At 40.9% G+C, this 24,052-nt stretch overlaps 2 long non-coding RNA genes across 2 annotated transcripts; both read right to left on the minus strand.

Moving 5' to 3' along the window:
- Window positions 1-2,702: 2,702 nt before the first annotated feature.
- Window positions 2,703-12,403, minus strand: LOC141325756 (uncharacterized). Its single transcript, XR_012353840.1, has 4 exons — window positions 12,230-12,403; window positions 3,899-4,149; window positions 3,643-3,734; window positions 2,703-3,435 (listed from the first exon to the last, which is right to left on the minus strand). It is a non-coding gene; the product is annotated as an uncharacterized lncRNA (long non-coding RNA).
- A 676-nt stretch (window positions 12,404-13,079) lies between these two features.
- Window positions 13,080-16,290, minus strand: LOC141326596 (uncharacterized). The gene is made up of 5 exons (XR_012353956.1): window positions 16,183-16,290; window positions 14,040-14,077; window positions 13,797-13,834; window positions 13,399-13,448; window positions 13,080-13,234 (listed from the first exon to the last, which is right to left on the minus strand). It is a non-coding gene; the product is annotated as an uncharacterized lncRNA (long non-coding RNA).
- Between the last annotated feature and the right edge of the window lie 7,762 nt (window positions 16,291-24,052).

The raw sequence follows: 24,052 nt of genomic DNA on the forward strand, positions 1-24,052 counted from the left end.
AATGCATTGTTGTTGTAAATTTAGGGTCGCTTTTGCCCCCCGTGTGATGTCATCGTACCCCCGATCGCTTATAAAAGTCATAGCACACCGAATCTATATAGGACGCACGATTTGACGCCCGTTTCGAGGGTCTATGACAAAAACTGCGGGACTAGTTACGCGCCGAAAAACGTACGGAAGAAGTAAGAATAATAATAATAACTAGATATGTACATTTCCTGAAGAAAATGTGAGTGGTGCTTGCGGTGGCAAAACTCGGCCCTCGGTTGCTAGGGTGATGTAATTGGTTGCTAGGGGTATGAAGTTATTGTATGAGTATTTATTTATTTACCCATGGTGTCTGTATTATGATGTGGAGCTGAGATATGGCTACCTTATGTTGTATGTATACGGTTGCTAGGTTGCTGTAAATGGCTGCTAGGGTGTGGGTACACATTTACCATGGTGATATTTACAAAGTGATTTCCCACCTGAGTCAAAAGAGCCCAACCCCATGTCTGTATGATGATAGGGCATACTTATGTGATTGCACTAAGTGCAAATAGCAATGAGTTCTATTTACATTAAGTGCAAATAGCTATAGATCTTATTTACACTGTTAAAATAGCAGGATTTTCTGCTATTTATAATATTTATTGCAAAAAGGCCAAATTATCTGCACATCAGTATTGTAGTTAGTTTAAACAGTATGCAGTAATTATGTTTTGAGTTTAAATTATAGTTTTAATTCTACTTATTAAATAGATGCTGCCTTATTTGGGGCAATAAGCCCTATCTACACCTACCCTAACACTAATGGATACTTTATTTTCAACTTTGAGATTATTACCTTAATTTTTATTCAAAATAAATGTATTTCTCATTTGATAAGAAATTTCTGAAGAAGAAAAAAAAAACTTGCCAGAAGGCAGAATCGAACCCGGGTCAACCGCGTCGAAACAGTATACTGGCGTTTTACCCTCTACACCACAGAAACTGACGTTAAGCAACCATATAGTACTCACAATTCACATCACACATTGATGGACGGAGTTTATACAAATAGACACTCCATTTTCGTTTTTTCCATTTAGCTTATAATTAATAAAAAAATAAATAAATGCATTAATAAACTTTTAACACAATATTTAAGAGAAAATTGTACTAATTGTCGGTCACAACTGAGGTCACCTTGTAACCAAACCTGGGTCTCCAGAATACTCCAGAGATTTGGGAAGGAAGGCATGAGATAGAGCCAGCTTCTGGATGTCATGCTCTCAACCTTTCAGCACTGCAAAGAGGACTTTTCAGCAATTTCAGCAACAATACCACAATACTTTTTTTTTTTTCCAGAAAAGGCCAGAAGATGAACAAAGCCAGGAACTTAATACATGACTGACATTGGTTGAGTGTTTATCAATAATAAAGATATAACAGAGAAGAAAAGTGAACTGTTCAGGTTGGATGGGGTTCAATTTTCAGACAATATATATATTTTTAAAAACCTTGGAAGTGCTAGTAGTACATACATAAAAAAAATACTATATAGTAGTCAACATCTGAAGGGGATCAAAAATGTCAAAGTGGTCCTAAGACAAGAATAGATATTCTTTTTGCTATAAGGACAAATTTGATGAAAGGTTGATCCACTTCAAATGTTGACTAATGTATATCTACAAAATCATGTTTGTCATTCGTTTTCAGTAAGGTGCATATATGATTAAATGTGCATCAATTTTTAAAATAAACTAACAAACATTGCAATATTGCAAATTTGACTCACCACAAAAGTTTGTGAACTGGCTCCATAGTGAAATTGTGACTCTATACAATCCTGTTGAAATGTGTCTGTTTGTTATGTATTGAGCATAAAGTAAATGTAAAGTGGACATTTGTTATCAGATGAGACAAGGCAGGTTATAAAAAATATAATGTTGCTGAATTTAGAACTACAAACCTACATAACACTTGTACTATTTTAGTCTGTCTTTCTGTGGCAGAAATAATACGATTAGTACTAGCATGCAGTTCAACACACGAGTGACATATAAGCAGTGAATGATCTTGCTCTGAGCTATAATAGTAATCCAAGAAGTGAAAACTCAAGTGATTAATGACACCTGTCCAGATCAAGTAAGAGTGTGATATTTTCAGGTTTAGAGACTAAAGTTTGCTTATTGGATATTCAGACATATTGTGGTCTTGAATTAGATAAGTACACATAGTTCATTTGCAAAATTATAATAAAACAATAAATAAATATTTACACTTAATGTGGTCTTCATTTAGAGAAATGTAGAAACCTTTTTTAAAAGTTCTTACCAACTCAATGTACTATTCAATAAAGACAAACAGGCTTGAGATTTGCCAATTCACCTAAAATGTTTATTAAAATGATTTAAAGCACCTGTTGTGCCAAATCCTGTCCACCAATCCCAATCCCAGCCACGCATCTAGATCCTAAAGTGTTTTATTGACTACCAGTAAACATTATTTCAGTGAAGTCATTTAAATATTATACCCTTATTGTATTACCACTATTAAAATTATAAAAGTGAAAACAGAAATATTACTCTTGCAATGCGACAATTGTACTGTATAATAAAATAAAATATGAATACATGACCATTTTACTTTACAGAATTATAATAAATATATTAATATAATATGTTACTCAATATATAATAAATATAATATTACTAAGCTTTAACTGTAAAACTTATCATTTTAAACATCACTTAAGTATTTTGAATTCATTTATGTTTATAAATGATTTAGCAAATATATATATATATATATATATATATATATATATAGACAGTTACATATAAATTAAGATATATACATAAAGTCGCATAAATAAATGTAGATACATGCAGATGTTTAGATATACACATATTTTTACGTATATATATATATTATATATACACTTATACAGTGTTTTAATGAATTTAAATTAAATTAAGCTGTCTTAGTTTTGATTATCGCCATAACATGGTTTATTTTTAACTTTGAATAATTGTGCAGTCCAACATATTTATTTTAATATTAATTAATTATTTACACGATTTTAATCAACTCAAAAACCCGTTTTGGAAACCCTGGTTGGAAAGGACCCGAGAGACGGACAGAATCTGGCACAACACCCCCAGTGAGCAAGCCAATGGCGACAGTGGCAAGGAAAAAACTCCATAAAGTCAGGAGGTAAAAACCTTGAGAGGAACCCGACTCAACAAAGGGGGAAACCCATCCTCTTCTGGCATGGCGCAGACATTGCAAAAACACATTAATTTAACCTAATATATGGAATATTAATATATTTAGAAATTTAACCAATTATGTTGTATGGTCAAATAATTTCTAAACATATTAAGATTAACTGGTCTTCGGATTATTAGATGAAGGATCGCCCGCCATCTAGCCACTGGACCTGACTCGTCTTGCAGGCTGGATGTCCTGTGGTAGAGGAATTATTACAGATGTGATACCGTTAGTAAATTTATTTGAATTGTTTTGACTCATCAAGACTTATGAAAAACAAAGTTTGAAAGACAGTTGTGATTTGTGTTGCAGGAGAACCGTTTACACTTTAAAATTCTAAGCTCAGTGTATAATAAAATGGATTGAAACACTAGATTTCACTAGAAGTATTTATGAACTTACATCAGTGCTTTAGTATGCTTATTTCTCTGCTTCTTCTGTCTTCAGCATTGGCCTTGCTCTGGTCTTCAGTGCCATCAACTACTGGTCCCATCCTGTAAATAATAAATGAATAATGGGATCATTATCATTCACAAATACTAATAAACTAGTAAATAAAAGTAAATTCACAACTTAACTCTACAGAAAGACACTACTAATTTTTATTTAGTCACAAAACAATCTTCCAAATCTAAACCAATTATAATCTTATGCTTACCACAGATGCCGGTATTCAGATGCTGTCATCATTAGCACACTTGATCTTCTCAGGCATTCTTACTTCAACTGCACAACTGCTGAAAAACATCAACATCAAAATGAGATTAGGATTAACATTTTCCTACAAATGTGGTTATGATGTGCAGTAGTACAGTGATTGAATCAAAATGTTTAAACACTTAGCTTTGGATGGTATATTGCAGAGTAGCATCCAGTCTTGGACAGGACTACTATTGTCTCTTCCTGCAACTTTACAGAAGGGCACATATTAATGGCAGAATAACAGTGAACTGCATATAATACATTTAGTACAGATTGTCGAACAAATTCAAGTAAAAACTTCTAATATAATAGTGTCTTACTACCTCCCCCTTTACCTTGCTATCTTCATGTTAGTGCTGTTACTCACTTACTGCTTTCCTGGAGCTCACTGTATCCTGTCTATCGCTGGTGCTGCTGCCAGTGTCCTCCCTGAAGCTGCCAGTCTACTTCTATCTTCATCTTTCCTGCTGCTGTAGGCTGCTGCTCTTCTATCCCGGTAGCTCAACGCCACAAAACCTCAAGACAACTATACGTCTCACCACAACTCAACCATACGCGCCAACCCGTTGGCTAAGGCTGTTCTGAGCCCACTGGCACCGTTAATGAATGCACAGTGCCACGGTTCCGTATGGCCTAACACCAAAACTCAACCATACGTGCCAACCCGTTGGCTAAGGCTGTCGGAAAGCCCAACCCGCACCTTTAAAGCATGCATGGTCCCAACGGTTCCGTATGGCCTAACACCAAAACTCAACCATACGTGCCAACCCGTTGGCTAAGGCTGTCGGAAAGCCCAACCCGCACCTTTAAAGCATGCATGGTCCCAACGGTTCCGTATGGCCTAACACCAAAACTCAACCATACAAGCCAACCCGTTGGATAAGGCTGTCGGAAAGCCCAACCCGCACCTTTAATGCATGCATGGTCCCAACGGTTCTGTATGGCATAACACAAAAACACAACCATGCAAGCCAACCCGTTGGCATTACACTGCAAAACATTTCCCAACGACAACCAAAACAAAACCACCTATGTCAAACGCAAAACACAGTACACAGGATTGTGGTAACTGTGGTAGCTCTGTATGACACCCGACTGAAGGCAGAGGTCCGGATTCGAAATGAAGATATGATCGAGTAGTGTGTGTTTGTCCGTCGTCGCTGTTGTTATCAGTTGAGTGTACCCTCGAGCTTGAAACAACTCCAGAATAGGTTTTTTCCCAGTGTGCAGGAGGTCCTCATTAAAGTCTCCACAGATGATGACAAGGTCGTCGTGTGCGAGGTCAAGATAATCCAGCATACCCTTCAGGTTAGTCAAAAAATCGCCAACGTTGTACTGTGGCGGCCTATACACAGCAACGATGGCTGCCTTTATTGGTGAATCTAATTTGATGACAACGAACTCCAGATCGGTCACATTTTGTATATATTGCCGGGGCTGAGCTGGAATGTGCTCCTTGCAATATATTGCGACTCCACCTCCGTTCTTCTTCCCAATGTCTTGATGTGTGGAGTAGGAGACGTGTCTGTTGCGGGTAAATAGGTTATATCCGTCCAATTGGAGATCCGATGAAGTAGACGATCCGGACAGGTGTGTTTCCATCAGACAGAGAATATCCGCGTGACGCAGCTCATGATGCAATCTGATGTCCTCGATGTGGGGTCCAAGTCCTTCTGTGTTGTGGTGAATGATGGTGAGGGTATGTTCCTGCCTGTTCTCCCTAACGTGCCGCAGAAGTGGCATAATTTCTTCGACTGGTGCTGTCCTCATGGCCTGCAAAGAGGCTGTGATTTCAGGATTTGCATATATCTTCTTCTCGTCGAAGTCTGTGATGTGTAATCCACGTAGGGAAGTGGTTCTGCTAAGGGCAACGTAGGCCATTCCTGGCTCAAAAATCTTCTTCAAGGACACTACTGCAGACTGCATTGTCATGCCTTGAACTTTGTGGGCTGTGCAGGCATAAGCTAGCTTGATGGGAAACTGACGACGAACCGCTCCTTTCCTCAGAGTCTCTTCGGATCTCTCGATGTAGACCAAGACGTCTTCTTCACCTCCTACTTTTTTCCGATGTTTCTGGCCGGCGTTCGGATTGTCGAGTTGAAGGCCTAGCCTCTCCACTGTGGCGATTCCATCTTTCTGTTTGGTGACGATGTTTGCAATCCTGCCAAAACATCCGTTGACGATTCCGTCTTCTACGTCCAGATTCCTGGTCACCATTACACGAACTCCCACGGCAACTTCTATGGTGTCAAGTAAGTTGTCCTTTTTTCCAGTGGCGGGTTTGCGTAGTCTCTTCATCCCTCCTGTTGTGGGGTCTTTCCTGTAGTCTTCGGCATCAATTGTTATGATGTCAGTGTAAAGGGCCTGCACAGTCTCTGTATTGAACTTGAGGACTTCTTTGTTGGTGGCGAATATGTGCAGAGCTTCACGCGGACAGTCTTCTGAATTTTTCACAGCTTGGAGTAACAAAGCTCTATCGTCTTCCCTGAGAGGTTCGGCCTTCGGCTTTGCTCGCAGTCTGTTCAACAGCTGAGCGAAAGCGAGGTCTTCTTTCTGGCGCATGATCTCTGTCAGGGTGACGATTTGAAAATTGTCCTTCCAGAAGTCCAGCACATCCTCTTCAAACACGCACAGCGGTTTGGCTTTTCCTGTCGGGGGCAGCTGATAATAATCCCCTACGGCGAGACAAGAGATCCCTCCAAAAGGCTTCTTGCTGCCTTTGATCTGCTGAAATCTCCAGTTGATGTAAGCGAACATGTCCTTTGAGATCATGGATACCTCGTCGATGATAAGGATCTCCACGTCGCGTAAACCTGCTCTCACTTCATCAAGGGAGTTTCCAAGTCCCTGGTATGGTGGCTTCAGACTCCGTGGCAGCTTTAAAAGGGAATGCAGCGTTTTACCGGAGATGTTGAATGCTGCCGTTCCAGTAAACGCAGACAACAGCACCGTAGGCACTGAGAGATCCCCTTCTTCCCGGAGTCGAGGGAGTTGTCGCAGAATCTTGGTTGCCTCCGCGTGTACGCACTTGATGACGTGTGACTTCCCACAGCCAGCACCGCCTGACAAGAAGTAAAAAAACTGCTCTGGATTGTGACCCCACACACGCTTCTGACACCACTGGCGGACAGCGTAAAAAATGGCTGCCTGCGTCTCGTTTAGACTCCTGAACATCCTCCTGACAAATTCAGCAGTCATCTGTGGTGCCTCTATCTGTGGTACGACTCCGTCTCCATCTCCACGAAGAATCTGGTATTCCGGGACATCGTCTTGTTCATCTTCTTCTGGATCGACGTCTTCTCGTTCCGCTATGCACTCCAGGCGATCTACGTCAACTTCAGGCGCAAAGGCGGTCCAAGCATTCTCAGGTGGTCCTTCCCGCTGCAGCTGTTCGATTGCTTGATCCACCTCTTTGCTATGTTTTTCATAGTTCTCCTGGTGTGCTTTGACTATGGCGCAGACAGGCATCAGGAGCCCGGGGTGTGCCGGGAGTTCAACAAACGCACCTTTGTAAAACTCCTGATAAGTTGGATATCGCTGGGGTTTCAGCTGTTCGTTGAAGCGATGTGGCACATAAAGTTTCACCAGTCTTCCGTAATGCTTTTCCGGTTGCTTCTCCTCCGAAAACCGAGCATACCTGATGATCGCAGCCTTACCAACAGTCCTCTTCTGAATGAAGCCCATACCATTGAGCAGTCGGAGGACATTCTTTCCTTGAGTTTGCCGACCATACACAACACGGTAATTGGAGACGAAGTCCGCCAGACACATCATCTCGAACTCCAGTGTTTGAGGCCTTGCTCTGTATTTGTCTATCAAACCTGACATCCAGACATCCTCTGAATCAGGATCTTTGTTGTGCAGGGCACTAAGGGGCAAACTCATCTTCAGGGCGTCGTCATCCGTCGGTATAAACACAACGTTTCGCGAACACTTCTTCATTGGTAAGCTGCATGTTCTTGCCACAGACTCCTGAGCGCTCACCTGCCTGTGTTTGGAGTAGGCCTGCATTATGTTCTTCATTTCGTCCTCTTCGTTCACGTTGCTTTCGCGAACACCCTTGATGACGCTCTTCAGGAAATCATTCATTTCGTGCTCTGGCTTGGAAATGTAAGACAGCATGTACATGATACAGCTGTAAGAGTCCAGAACAAACTGAATGTCCATGTTGGCGTTCCATGCCCTCAGCAGATCTGGGTTGTATCCATTCACCCAAGCCTCCTTTGGATCACGCTTCAGCAAAATCACACTCGAAGTGGTCAATGCCTCAACGTAACCATTGTAATCCTTCATGGACAGATTACATTTGGCCAGCAGGTCTGACAAGCTGTCAAAGGAGGCCTGGGGATCATTTAACAAATCCCACACCGGCTTGAGTTTCTTCCTTGCGTCGTTTATTGCTTTTCGGAGAGCTTCCTGTCTTGCCTTCTTTCCGTCTGGGCGGTTTGGGTCTTCGTCCTCGTCTTCCTCAGGACGCGGTGGTCGTGGACGGGTGATGGTGGTCTCAGAGACGGGGAGTTTAGGGAACCCATACCTACACAACAGGTTTCCTTTCTTGCAAGATTTGGAGTGCTTCCTGCTGTGAAGTTGAACTTCGGTGACGATTTTATGAAGCTCGGGGTCGGTGGTAGGGTCCGGCAACTGGCAGGAAACGTAATGGTCAATGAAGTCACACACTTCTTTATCAGACTGACTTTCAAACTCTGGCGCCCCCTTCACCCAGGCCAGCAGATGAATATGAGGGCTTCCTCTGGCTTGAAACTCGACTCGATAAAAGTAATCCTCGACTTCACCGATGGGTTGAGCAGGTGACAAAAGCAGATGAGTCATTAACGCATCCACCCGTTTCTCAAACATCCGCATGACGGTGACGGGGTTACTTCGAAGGATTTCACATTTCGTCGTCCAGTCAAGCTCCGAAAAGTCAACCTCTTCACCTTGCTGAGCCTTGATTGCCGTTATCACTTCAGGCCATCGCATTTCGGCTGCACTAAAAGTGCAAAAAAAAGTAGGAGTCCCCAACTGCCGGATCATGGCCTGTAGATCTCTCAACGTTTTCTCCCAGTAAGATGGAGTGCCCCTCAAGGGTTGCATGAACCTTGTGGCGTCACGGCTGTGGACCAGCCTTTCCACCTCACGATCGTCCTGAAGAAGCTTGTTGGAGATCCTACGTCCATCTCTCGTAACGGGTTTGCCTTTTCGCAACTGGATAGACATGCTGTTTCTAGCCATGTGCGTTTCAGTGACAAACTGTGCAAAGAAGAGATAACTCTGGTCTTTGGCGAAACGAGTATCCACGCAGAACAGTCTAGCATTGAAGTACATGCTCGGTGACAATGCAACTTGTCGCGCCTCATCAATTGTGTTCTGTCCAGTGCAAAACTGGACAGGGAAAGACATGGCTTCCAACTTTGGAATACGGAAAAATCCGACTGGCTTTTTCCCTTGAGCAGGCGCAATGCTGAAAATTCCCTCGCCGTACGACAGCAAGTCCTGTCCAATGTCAAGTGGCTGCATGCATGTGTCCAGAGTGAGACCAGGCCTGAGTTCATCCTTTTCCTCAGTGCTGACGTTCTGGTCATCCTGTTCAGAGGCAACAACTTCCTGATTCTCCTCTGTGTCATTCAGCTCATCATCAGGGAGAAGTTCAAATGTGGCAGCTTCACTTATCACGATGTCACTGTACTCTGAATGCGTAGCTTTCAGTTTCCTTAAAGCGGCTAGCACATTGTGCATATTCACCGTATGGAAGTGTTGGTACCCTTTGAACTTGATGTGCCTTTTCAGCTTTACCTGTAGAAGCTGGGACTCACTGCTAGGCCGTGGCAGACAGTTGACTGTTTGCTCCACCTCAGAGGGAACACACACAACAGCACCATGCACTGCTCTTTGCTGTCCTTTGGGCAATGCAACTATTTTTGCAAAGGGAACGATTCTGGCAATGAGCTGTCGCTCAAGCACGTTCAGTTCGAGTAGTTCTGCAGGGATGGGAGGCAATTCGAGGTTGTTTGCCACTGCAATAGAGGGCATAGATCCTCTCTTCAGATGATTGTGACAAGTGTGGCAGATCCATTCCTGTCTCCTCTCTTCTGGAACTGCACAAGGAATTGTGCAGGCACGGTCACAAGCATGGACATATTTTCCGGTTAAGCAACATGCTGCAACAAGAACATTCTTGACATATTGTGTTCTGTTACACACCTTGACTTGATTTGGAAAAAGAGTCCTGTGACACACTGTGCAGACGTAAGTTGGACCATGCTTAACTTGACACTGAAATGCAGAGATGGCCTTTTGCACCAAGCTGTTGGACACAGGCTGGTTTGTCGCATCAGAAGTGGGTGCGTCCTGGCTGGAACGAAGGAATGGCTTGTACTTTCTTTTGATCTTTAATGCACATCTCAGCTTGTGAAGAATGTGGAATCCAGCATCAGCGAGACACCTCTGTTTCTTCTGGAGAGTACAAAGAAGAATGTGATGTGACCTAAAGTCTGCATCACTTGTGTATCTTCTGGCCATGTAGTCCTTCATTTTCTTTTGGAAAGGAGCATCAGTGTGGTACCTCCTGACCATGTAGTCCTTCTTGTTCCTCTGGACAACAGAATCAGTATGGTACCTCCTGACCATGTAGTCCTTCTTGTTTCTCTGGAAAACAGCATCAGTATGGTACCTCCTGACCATGTAGTCCTTCTTGTTTCTCTGGAAAACAGTATCAGTATGGTACCTCCTGACCATGTAGTCCTTCTTGTTTCTCTGGAAAACAGCATCAGTATTGTACCTCCTGACCGTGTAGTTCTTCTTGTTGCTCTGGAAAACAGCATCAGTATGGTACCTCCTGACCATGTAGTCCTTCTTGTTTCTCTGGAAAACAGCATCATTATGGTACCTCCTGACCGTGTAGTCCTTCTTGTTGCTCTGGAAAACAGCATCAGTATGGTACCTCCTGACCATGTAGTCCTTCTTGTTTCTCTGGAAAACAGCATCATTATGGTACCTCCTGACTGTGTAGTCCTTCTTGTTTCTCTGGAAAACAGCATCATTATGGTACCTCCTGACTGTGTAGTCCTTCTTGTTTCCCTGGAAAACATCATCATTATGGTACCTCCTGGCCATGTAGTCCTTCTTGTTCTGCTGGAAAACAGCATCAGTATGGTACCTCCTGACCATGTAGTCCTTCTTGTTCTGTAAAATAGCATCCATCTTGTACTGTCTGCTCATGTAGGCCCTCTTTTTCTTCTGAAAAAGAGCATCACTGCGGTACTTCCTGATTAAGTAATCTTTCCTTTTTTTCTGGAAGAGAACATCAGTGTTGTACCTCTTGGCCAAGTACTTAATCTTTTTTAATCTGGTAAAAGGATCTTGATCATACTTCTTTTTGGTACCCTCCAATTTCTTCTTCCGAAACTGAAAACTGGTGGCATATTTCTCTCTTTCATATTCTCTTCTTCTTTGTTCTCGGACTTCAAAATGTGGAGGTGTTTTCTCAAGTTTTGCTTCTTGCTTCTGATTCACAACTTTACGCATTTCTTTTCTTCTTCTTTGCTTGTTTGTTTTTAAAACCTTTATGACACTTTGGTTTTTGTCATCTGTAAGAAAAAGATCAATGTCTGCATTTGTTTGTGTTATTGGCAGAAATGAAGCTACTTGAGATGGTGACACACATGCTGATGATGAGCATGGTTTCTCAGACTGTTGCTCCTTTTCAAAAGAAATAGGCATGAAATCGTAGCAAGTCTCAGCACCACGAGTCTGAAAAAGCTCAAGCAATTTGTCGGCCATATCAGTCAGGTAAGTAAAAGTAACCATAACTGCAGTTCCATCACCAGTTGGATGTGGCAAACCTTCAGCAGTTCTGGAATGGGAATCAAAAAATCCATATCTTCCAGATGCATCTCTGAACACAGCAATACACTCTGGAGAAACAATAAGCAATGCATGGCTGACATCTGAAGAAAGACACTGAAGTCTTTCATGAAGAGGAATCCACCATCCTTCCATTTCTTGCATTCCTCTGGCTCTCAGATATCCCCTCAGCACTTCTGACTTCTGTACACTGTATGTGTGGTTAGAAGTTGTGATGCTTAAAGGTACTTCATCCATGCTTAGAAGATCCTGTCGCAATCTTCCTTCAGCAATAAGTTGCATTTTAATGCCGACATACAAAGCGTCACCCTCCTGTAGCACTCGGTCAAGATCAGACTGTTTGAACTGAGTTCCCTCACTGTGGTACGCAAGAAATGTCAGAGCTACACATGTGCACTGATGATTTCGTGAGAAAACATCATACCTTGCATCACTCTGGCAATGAGACGCCTGCACGGATAGAATTCTAGATGTGCTGTCACCATCTTCGCCGTGCTGTCCAGTCGAAAACTGAGCAACGTCCGTCATGCACGTCTGTCCTGTCAGGTCTAACTTCGTCCAACGAACTTTTTGAGCCTGGGATCTCCTACCTTTCCGAGGCATCCTTCAAAAGATCAAAAGACAAAAAGACAAAATATGAGAAAAACCAAAGACAACATACAATAATCCATTACATATGAACAACACATTAATTAGAAAGAAAAAAAAACTTGGTCAAACAGTTAGTAGTAATAAGCAGCTGATTTAACATGTCTCTTAAAGAAGTGTTTAGCCAATAACTGTCACTTTTGCTTTGTTACAAATTTTAACAGATCTCTGATTAAAAATTATTGTAAAATGGTTTTAGTGCTACAATAAAAAAATAGATGTATTCAATAGAGTTGTGACTACACACTTAACCAACAGGCCACGAGACTGGGTTCATGAGATGTTAAATGTTCAATAAATATTTTTATACAAAATATTTTCAAATAATAGTCACTTACTTCACAAAATGCTGAAGCGATATAACCTGCAAAGTATTCTCAAGAAAAAAAAAAACAAGTTAGTTAATTGACAATAAAAATAACAATTTACAAAAACAGCTAATATTTTTTATGTTATTTTTGTGAACAGTAAAAGATCAAATAAATTATGAATCTAGTATTAATAGGAACAATCTTTTTCCAAAGTAAATAACAATAGCAGATAAAAACAAATGATTAACCTAGCATTAAAAGGAATGAACTTTTAAAAGAACAGTAGTAGTTGAACAAAAATTTGAACTTAGTAGTATAATGAATTTTTTTTTTTTTTTTTTTTGGGGGGGGGGGGGGGGTTGGTGGAACGCTTTGGGAGGGAGGGGAGTGAGCGGAGGGATGGAGAGGGTTGTGGAGGGTTGGTGAGAAGAACAATACAGAAGAACTGCGGCTTGGAGAAAATCCAAAACCTAAAAAAGAAAGGCATATTAGGCAACAATAATGATTATCATATTGAAAACAAAGACAGCCACGGTCACACTAGACATTTCGTTCCACTGACTTCCATTTATACACATGCGAATGCATCAGACCGGAAACGCGAATGCATGTGAAATGTTTTTTGCACACTAACCAGGCGTTCAGCTGCAGAGAAAAATGCAGGTTGTGCTCAGAATAGATGGTCTGCAAAACAAAATAAACACAGAATTAAAGATAAATACCTTTGTAAGTGAAATTTGATCAATATAACCATACAATAAAAAAATACTTTATATGCAAAGGGAGCATTAAATGTTTTTCAATATGCTCAGATTTTGAATAGAAAATCCTAAACAACCCATGTAATTATAGTTTTTTTAAACACTGTAATCTTGACTATTTTTTTGTGTTCATATGTAATGTGTGGTAACATCACAGGATATAACATGCTAGTCACAGGTTCTGAATTGCTATACAGTGGATCAGTAACTCAATAGTATATTAATATTGCCTTGTGACATGTTCATATTTTAGCCATATCAAAAAACATACCTGAAAACGTGCAGTTGAGATTTATAGTGCTCGTAAAGCTGAAATATGAAAAGAAAAGTGAAATGTCAGGCATAACTTGTAAAAATCTGTTGACCCCATACATTACAACTACTGTAAAGTTTCCTATTTAGGTTCTTTAAAAACAACAATCAGTTTACTGATTACAATATAAGATTTCACATTTTCACTATCATCCTGCATAGTGCACCTTTTAATGTACTACAAACAAATAAAGCAACAAACCTCAAGAATTGCTCAGGAGATGAAGCTCAATGATAAGTCTAAACAAACAAAGAAAGAAAAAATAACAAATGAATACTTGACAGCACACCAATGGGACAGTTAACAACAACAAAACACATGTCTATGACTTTCAGTATAATCTACCTCTTATGACTTAAACCAGAAAAAAAAAAAAAAAATATATATATATATATATATATATATATATATATTAAACATTGATTATGCTGTCTGTCAAAATTATTAGTATTGGGACACCCCTTCTAATGAATAGGTTTGACTACTTTAGTAATTTCAATGAGTACAATCTTAATGTTTAAACATCTCATAATATGCAAGGAAATGTTCTATTTTTATAGCAGCAGTTTGGACAGGACCCTTAATCAATTAATTAATATTGTGAATTATTAATACAACTTAAATTTAATTTCTATTTTATTATATTTTTACATTTAATTTATTTTGGTAATGGCAAACTGAATTATCATCTGGCAGTTGTGCAGCTTCATATATTTGTGAAACTGATTTAACTATTAACTTAGGGTTTAGTAACTTTTTTAGATGCCTTTTTTCTGCAGACATAAATCAAATTGATCACATGTAACATTCATAATCAATGTTGCATGAAATATTGTACTTTAAAACACCTAAAAACATTTCTTTAACTTTGTATTTAAAGAATACTATTAAAAATGCATCAGTTAATCACAAAACTATACAATGCATCACAGTTCACTACAAAATATAATTTTTCACACAATATTAAGCAGTAGCATGTTTAAACACTGAGAAATGTTTCTTCATAATAATTGCTACATTAACTAATATAATTGATTTGTGATTTATAATTTGTATAGGTATAAATTATGTTCACATTGTAATGATATTTTACAATATCACTATTTAACAGTATTTATCATCAAATGAACGCAGATACGGTCGCCAGTGTATGAATAACAACAAACAAAATACAAATTAAGCTTGCAGTTCCTTTGTGTTCAGTGCACATGAGAACATCAGAATTATGCTTTTGACAGCCTCTCCTTGCATTCCTAAAGCATTCATTATTCAAATAAATAAATTGTTAGCACAAATCGTCCACCATTCAAACTTAAAGTTCTCCCATCAAACTGCTGACTTGAAGTCATTAAAAATTACCATTATACAGTATATTAATTTTATTAATATAATAAATTCATAAATAAGTAGCTGACATTGCATCTACTGTCTCTCAACAATATTTTCTGTGGCCAAAAATCAACAGATTTCGCGCTCATTTTTGCTCTCAGCGCCAGCTGCCCAGACTCGCGACCGGGATGAAACAGATAACGATAAGCCCCGTTAATATCTTCATCACACGGACTCCGTGTGAAAATCTGACCCGATTCGCCAGCATCAGCCTGTCAGACACGTCGGTCAGTGTGTAACATTAAAGTCCCGTTAATATCTTCATCACACGGACTTCGTGTGAGAATCTGACCCGATTCGCCAGCATCAGCCTGTCAGACACGGCGGTCAGCGTATTACATTAAAGTCCCGTTAATATCTTCATCACACGGACTTCGTGAGAAAATCTGACCCGATAAACCAGCACCAGCCTGTCAGACACGGCGGTCAGCGTGTAAACCCCGTTAATAACGACATCACACGGACAGCGTGTAGTTTCGGATCAATGAAGCACCAAGTTATGTAACGTTAACGTTAGACGTTAATGGAAAAGCAGAAATTACTTGAGGTAATACGAGTTAATAACGCCCAACACGCAGCATCAATCAGGCCTCACGGAACTTCTAATGCCTCACAGCCACCGCAAACAAAAGTATTTCTTAAATAGAGGGTTAATATTATGAATCAATTCTGTCCTAATAGTACATTCAAGGAGGAAAAATGTATATAACGTTAACAGATAACTTACGTTAAGTTACACCGTCGAGCTCCAGCGGCCTTTTGACTAACTTAATCTATGCTAAAATAAATTACCTTAAAAACAGCATTCTTGCTCAAGCAATATTGTGTTACGAATCAGCAATGTGCACACAAACTTAAAACAACAATTGTCTACACTAAGTTACTCGGGCAACATATTTTATTAATTAAAATTCGTTTAAAAGCAGCAGTTAGAAAAACAGCCACTGTTACTCACCTCAGGAGAATTCTGGAACACATGCTGTTCGTCCCGCACTATCAGTGTATTTCTCATCCAATCACCACCGCGAACTTCAGCTGGCAGCCAATAGTCATGCAGCCTTACTCTTTTATCCATATATGGAAAAGAGAGCCCATGGAGACAGTAGATTTTTTTAAATTATTATTATATTTATTGTATAAGCCCATTTTGTTTTAATTATTAAAGTATATAAATTAAAGGGTCCACATACTAAAAAGTTAAAAACAGTAAATTAAAAAAAAAAAAAATCTATTCATGTTGTTAAGATCTGCATGAGTCATTAAAATTAGTACTTTAAAATGAATACTTAGAATTTTTTATAGTCATTAAAATATAAAATCAATGTGTAATCAATATAGAGATTTACTTTATTTTTAATATTTTTAAGTAAGAAGAATAATTGGAACCAGAAATATTAAATTCTTGAAATATAAAAAATATAAATATGAAATTCCCACCTAAAATGGAGACAAAAGTTTAAAAGAACTTTAAAATGTTTAAATTCACATGGTATACCATGACATACATATGTAATGCAATGATACACAGACAAAATATAATACATACTGTACACATTACTAAAACTGTCAATATTGTAGATTTATAGTTTTTTCTTTAACATTTTATATTCTAATAACATGTCACAGTTTTTTTTTTTTAAATATATAATTTCCCTCATCTAATAAATGAATCCCATCATGTCCTCATCATAATCAATAAACAGTTTTTATTCAGATATTCGTCCATAACACTGCTGATGAACTTTCTTGCCTTGTTGAACTTCCATTCCACACACACACACTGCTCAGTGATGCTGGAGAATATTGCTTTATTGCTTCTAAGGTGTTCTGGGTGGTTACTATGGGTGATTGTTAGCTTGTTGCTATAGTGTTAATAGTGGCTTGGGTGTTATGGGTGGCTGGTAGGGTACTCTTGGTGGTTGCTAGGTAGTTGCTAGGTGGTTGCGATGGTGTTCTGGTGGTTGTTAAGAAGTTGATATGCAGTTGCTAGTGTAATATAGGTAGTTGCTAAGGTGTTCTGGGTTGTTGCTAATGTTGTAGCTTGTGAAATCTAGGTGGTTGTTACACATTTGCTAGTGTGCTGTTGATGCTAAAAGACAAAAGACATTACCCAAATGTGTCTACAATGTTTTGTAGTGGAGATACAGGGGTTGGACAATGAAACTGAAACACCTGGATTTAGACCACAGTTAGTTTGGTGTTGGGCCTCCTTTTGTGGCCAATAGACAGTCCCTCCAGTTTTTCGCGATTCTGCGATCGCTGAATTTAATGCAAAATCAACAAAATGTCGCATTTTTTTGCGATCCTGCATAATTTGTCATTTAACCGCAAAATAATCGCAAAAAATGGTTATTCAAATATTTCAATAATAAAAAGATCATGTTGATAAAGACGCTGCTCACGTGATGTCTGTGAGCTGTCTGTCTGCAGGGCTCGCAAGATCGATGTCCCGTGGGCTATTGTGTTTTTCAGTCGAGCTACCAAAATGTTTCACTGGCCTGCCGACCCGCTATCGTAAAGTAGAGGGCTTCTGTTGTTGCAAATGGAACGCCATAAAAGTTTTGAATTTGTTAAATAGTATAAGAAAAGTCTTAATTATAATTTTAAAAGTCAGCTAGGGACGGAAAGACGAATCTAAAGGCAATGATGTCATTGAATAAATATGAGCCCTGCACATTTCAAAGTCAAAACGCAGCACTGATGTCTTTAAATGAATGTATCTGAGTAGAACCGACTGTCCTCAGAAACGTGTCGTTGGCATTTTCATTTCATGCTGATAAAACAGCGTTAAAGCTGATTTGTATACAGCCGTTACTAGGGAAACGATAATATTTCAGCGCTCCTAAAGCGCCCCCTTGTGACAGAATTTTTATTTTTATTTTTTTGAATTTTTTCCAATACATTTTTCAGCTGTTTATTTTTATGCAGCAAACACATAGGGTTTTTAATGTGCCTTCTAAAAAATCTAAACAATTAAGACAGTAATATTTATGTTTTAAATAAATATGATAAATTATATACTTTATTTATCCCTTTTAATGGTATAAAGGCTGAAATGCCATTGTATAAGATATTGTTTTTGTGTGAATCTGTATCTGAATTATAAATCATGTCATTTTATGACCTAAAATTCTACCTTACATTGTCCAACCCCACTCATTCTGTTCATTTTACTTGTGCAGCTCTTAAAAAGGATCATACATTGCTTTAAATTGATATTTAAAAATTCTGCAGATACACTAAAGAGTGAAATAAAATTTCTTCCTTGATATTTGTTTATATTTGTGTATTGAAAACATATTTGATTGACATTTAGACTCCTGTTTGAATTTCTATATTTAAAAAAAAAAATTAAAAAGCTTTTTTATTTGGGCTAGTTCAATTAATTTTTGGGCTACCAAAATGTAAAGAGTACCTGAGATGCGACTGAAATGAAGTAGGCTATGTACAGTATAAATTTCTACACCTGCTGTTAATGTTTACTAAGGTCACATAAGAATATTGCCCATAGGTTATTTTAAAAGTTCAAATGTATCAGAATAAACAAATTTTATGTTTGATTTGTGTTATGTATGATAATTGAGCCTCTAACATAATACCTAATATGGTAAATGTGATGTCCTAATTATTAATAAATAAATTAAATAATTAAATAAATCGCAAAATTTTTCGCAAATTTCTAGGACTTGCCACCACAAAATTTATAATTTTCATCGCAAAAATCACAAAAAAAAATCATGAAATCCTGGAGGGACTGAATAGAGCATTTCGTCTTTGGAATGACAAATACAAGTCTTGCACAGTGGCCAAAGGCATTTTGAGCCATTCTCCTCTTGCAGATCAGGGGTCAGGTCACTACATGATACTGGTGTAGGCAGGCCCGGATTGGCTAATCGGGAGGACCGGGAGAATTCCCGGTGGGCCGGTCCGTTTTTTTGGCCGCGAGGGCCGGTGCCCCTAGCTGCCTGCACTCACAGCAGTCGCCAGGGGCGGACTGTCCATCGGGGTGGTTGCTAGTGCCATTGCTAGGGTATCATGGTGGTTGCTATGCAGTTGATATGGTACCCGGGGTGGTTGCTAGGGCCGTTGCTAGGGTACTGTGGGTGGTTGCTAGGGCACCCAGTGTGGTTGCTAGGGCCGTTGCTAGGGTACCCAGGGTGGTTGCTAGGGTGTTGCTATGTGGTTGCTAGGGTACCCGGGGTGGTTGCTAGGGTGTTGCTATGCGGTTGCTAGGGTACCCGGGGTGGTTGCTAGGGCCGTTGCTATGGTACCCGGGGTGGTTGCTAGGGTGTTGCTATGCGGTTTCTAGGGTACCCGGGGTAGTTGCTAGGGCCGTTGCTAGGGTACCTAGGGTGGTTGCTAAGGTGTTGCTATGCGGTTGCTAGGGTACCCGGGGTGGTTGCTAGGGCACACAGGGCCGTTGCTAGGGCTTTACAATGCCGTTGCTAGGGTACATGGGGTGGTTGCTAGGGCCGTTGCTAGGGTACCCGGGGTGGTTGCTAGTGCCATTGCTAGGGTATCATGGTGGTTGCTATGCAGTTGATATGGTACCCGGGGTGGTTGCTAGGGCCGTTGCTAGGGTACTGTGGGTGGTTGCTAGGGCACCCAGTGTGGTTGCTAGGGCCGTTGCTAGGGTACCCAGGGTGGTTGCTAGGGTGTTGCTATGTGGTTGCTAGGGTACCCGGGGTGGTTGCTAGGGTGTTGCTATGCGGTTGCTAGGGTACCCGGGGTGGTTGCTAGGGCCGTTGCTATGGTACCCGGGGTGGTTGCTAGGGTGTTGCTATGCGGTTTCTAGGGTACCCGGGGTAGTTGCTAGGGCCGTTGCTAGGGTACCTAGGGTGGTTGCTAAGGTGTTGCTATGCGGTTGCTATGGTACTCGGGTGGTTACTAGGGCAGTTGCTATGCGGTTGCTAGGGTACTTGGGTGGTTGCTAGGGCCGTTGCTAAAGTAAGCGGGCTAGTTGCTATGGCGTTGGTATGCAGTTGCTACTTGTCAAAGATCATTACTATGGAGTGTTATAGAGGTCTTTGCCTGATTAGCCCTTAGCTAATTGCTATTAGCATGAAGCTATTGAGTGCTAGCATGTGTAGCATGTTGAGAGTTTGCTAGCATGAGTCAAAAGTAGCAACTCCCATGTCTATGCGACATTCTGATACAAAAATATAGGTCTTGCTAATTGGTTGCTAGGGTACTCTGTTTGGTTGCTAGGGAGTGGCCAATGACGACACTGTAAAGTGTAGTTGCCAGTATGAGTGATATAAACCAACCCCCATGTCTCTGTGACATTCAGGTGTGAAGATATGCCTGTGTGGCTTTGGGTTGCTAGGGTACTCTGTTTGGTTGCTAGGGAGTGGCCAATGACGACACTGTAAAGTGTAGTTGCCAGTATGAGTGATATAAACCAACCCCCATGTCTCTGTGACATTCAGGTCTGAAGATATGCCTGTGTGGCTTTGGGTTGCTAGGGTACTCTGTTTGGTTGCTAGGGAGTGTCAATGTTGATTGGTGATTGGGCGTTTGCTGCCCCGACTCAAAGGAGTCCGCCCCCATGTCTCTATGACATTCTGATCCAGAGATATGCATCTGGGCCCTTATAATGGAAGTCTATGGGATCAGTTGCTAGGGTGCCCTAAATGGTTGCTAGGGCGTGGCTTGACACCTTCATGATGATCCGGAGAGTCTGATTGGCCATCTGAGTAAAATGAGCCCGCCTCCATGTCTCTAGGCCAATGTGATGCTGAGTTATGCCCAATGCAAAACCCCTATGTAAATTACAATGGGTTTTCATGGGACGTCCCTTACCATAGAAAGTCAATGGGGCAAATTTGGAGAGCTCTTGCACCCCAGGGGTACAACTTTTACCCCATTGCGAGGAATCTTCTCGCACAGCTTGATAGCCTCTCCAGATGTGGCGAATCACGTGTTTCTACGAAATTGTTGCTTGGCGCTACGTTCCGTCAAAATTCGTCCCCATGCGTTGTCTATGGGATTTTGGGGCCAAATTTTTACCCCAGGTGACATCATCGTACCCCTGATCGCTTATAAAAGTCGGGGATCTACATTCCCATATTGGCTGCACAATTTGACGCCCATTTTGAGGGTCTACGACAAAAATTGCGGGACGAGGGGCGCGCCAAAATTTGAATGAAAGAGGGGCATTTGCGCCCCAGGGGTACAACTTATACCCCATTGCGAGATGTGTTCTTGCACAGCTTGCCAGCCTCTCCAGTTGTGGTGAATCACGTGTTTCTACGAAATTCTGGGTCTGCGCTACGTCCCGTTAAAGTTGGCCGTAATGCATTGTCGTTGTAAATTTTGGGGTGGTTTTTTGCCCCGTGTGACATCATCGTACCCCCGATCCCTTATAAAAGTCATAGCACACCGAGTCTATATAGGACGCACGATTTGACGCCCGTTTCGAGGGTCCACGACAAAAACTGCGGGACTAGTTACGCGCCGAAAAACGTACGGAAGAAGTAAGAAGAAGAAGAAGAAGAAGAAGAAGAAGAAGAAGAAGAATAATAAGTATGAACAATAGTAATAGTGATGCTTTGCCTATGGCAAGCACCACTAATAATAATAAGCACGCACAACAGTAATAGTGATGCTTTGCCTATGGCAAGCACCACTAATAACTAGATATGTACATTTCCTGAAGAAAATGTGAGTGGTGCTTGCGGTGGCAAAACTCGGCCCTCGGTTGCTAGGGTGATGTAATTGGTTGCTATGGTGTGGCTATGAAGGTCACTACTTATAGGCTGAGTCAAAAGAGCCCAACCACAAGCCTCTATGACTTTCTGATCCACAGATATATCACAAATTGTATGGCAATGTTAGTCTATCAGAGATTTTGCCCAAATCTCTCAGCTGCTTTACGATAATCGTACACTCGATCGCTTCAAAAATTCATAGCACACCTCTCCTCAATAAGCCGGTCGATTTAATACCTCATTCATAGGTCTATGACAAACGGTGTGGGACGAGTTACACGTCGAAGTACTTTTGGGCCTGCATGAACATTCTGCCAATGAAAGTCTATGGGATATTTTTGCCCGATTTTTCGTGCGCTGTTTGAACATCGTAGCTCCAATCGCTCCGAAAAGTCATAGCACACGTCTCCTCAATAAGCCGCAACATTTGACACCTCATTCATGGGTTTACGACAAACGGTGCCGGACAAATTACGCACCGAAGTTCCTATGGGCCTGTGTGTGTGTGTATGAGAAAGTGACAGTTGAGATTCAAATTCACAGACATTCTGCCGTTGTAAATCAATGGGATTTTGTAGCCCGCTTTTTCCTCCGCTGTGTGAACATCGTAGGTCCGATTGCTTAGAAAAGTCATAGCACACCTCTCCTCAATGAGCCGGTCGATTTGAGACCTCATTCGTGGATCTACGACAAATGGTGCGGGACGAGTTACGCGCCGAAGTTTTGTCAGGGCGAACAGTAATAGTAATACTAGATATGTACATTTCCTGAAGAAAATGTGAGTGGTGCTTGCAGTGGCAAAACTCGGCCCTCGGTTGCTAGGGTGATGTAATTGGTTGCTAAGGTGTGGCTATGAAGATCATAGGTCACTACTTATAGGCCGTGTCCAAACCCACTAACCTCTATGACTTTCTGATCCAAAGATATATCACAAACTTTATGGCAATTTTAAGTCTATAGGAGATTTAGCCCAAATTTCTCGCCTGCTTTACGAAAATCGTACGCCCGATCGCTTCAAAAAGTCATAGCACACCTCTCCTCAATAAGCCGGTCGATTTGAGACGTCATTCATGGGTCTATGACAAACGGTGTGGGACGAGTTACACGTCGAAGTACCTTTGGGCCTGAATGAACATTCTGCCAATGAAAGTCTATGGGATATTTTTGCCCACTTTTTCGTTCGCTGTTTGAACATCGTAGCTCCAATCGCTCCGAAAAGTCATAGCACACTTCTCCTAAATAAGCCGCAACATTTGACACCTCATTCATGGGTCTACGGCAAACGGTGCCGGACAAATTACGCACCGAATTTCCTATGGGCCTGTGTGTGTGTGTGTGTGTGTGTGTGGGTGTGTGTGTGTGTGTGTGTGTGTGAGAAAGTGACAGTTGAGATTCAAATTCACAGACATTCTGCCATTGTAAATCAATGGGATTTTTTAGCCCGCTTTTTCCTCCGCTGTGTGAACATCGTAAGTCCAATCGCTTAGAAAAGTCATAGCACACCTCTCCTCAATGAGCCAGTCAATTTGACACCTCATTGGTGGATCTACGACAAACGGTGTGGGAGGAGTAGCGCGCCAAAGTTTTGTCAGGGCGAACAGTAATAGTAATACTGCTTGTAAATCAATGGGATTTTTTTGCCCGCTTTTTCGTGCGCTGTGTGAACATCGTAAGTCCGATCGCTTAGAAAAGTCATAGCACACTTCTCCTCAATAAGCCGGTCGATTTGAGACCTCATTCATGGGTCTATGACAAACGGTGTGGGACGAGTTACACGTCGAAGTACCTTTAGGCCTGAATGAACATTCTGCCAATGAAAGTCTATGGGATATTTTTGCCCACTTTTTCGTGCGCTGTTTGAACATCGTAGCTCTAATCGCTCTGAAATGTCATAGCACACTTCTCCTCAATAAGCTGCAACATTTGACACCTCATTCATGGGTCCACGGCAAACGGTGCCGGACAAATTACACACCGAAGTTCCTATGGGCCTGTGTGTGTGTGTGTGTGTGTGTGTGTGTGTGTGAGAAAGTGACAGTTGAGATTCAAATTCACAGACATTCTGCCATTGTAAATCAATGGGATTTTTTTGCTCGCTTTATCGTCTGCTGTGTG

This window comes from Garra rufa, chromosome 1 (assembly GCF_049309525.1).
Source record: "Garra rufa chromosome 1, GarRuf1.0, whole genome shotgun sequence".
In the NCBI taxonomy this organism is placed as follows: Eukaryota; Metazoa; Chordata; class Actinopteri; order Cypriniformes; family Cyprinidae; genus Garra; species Garra rufa.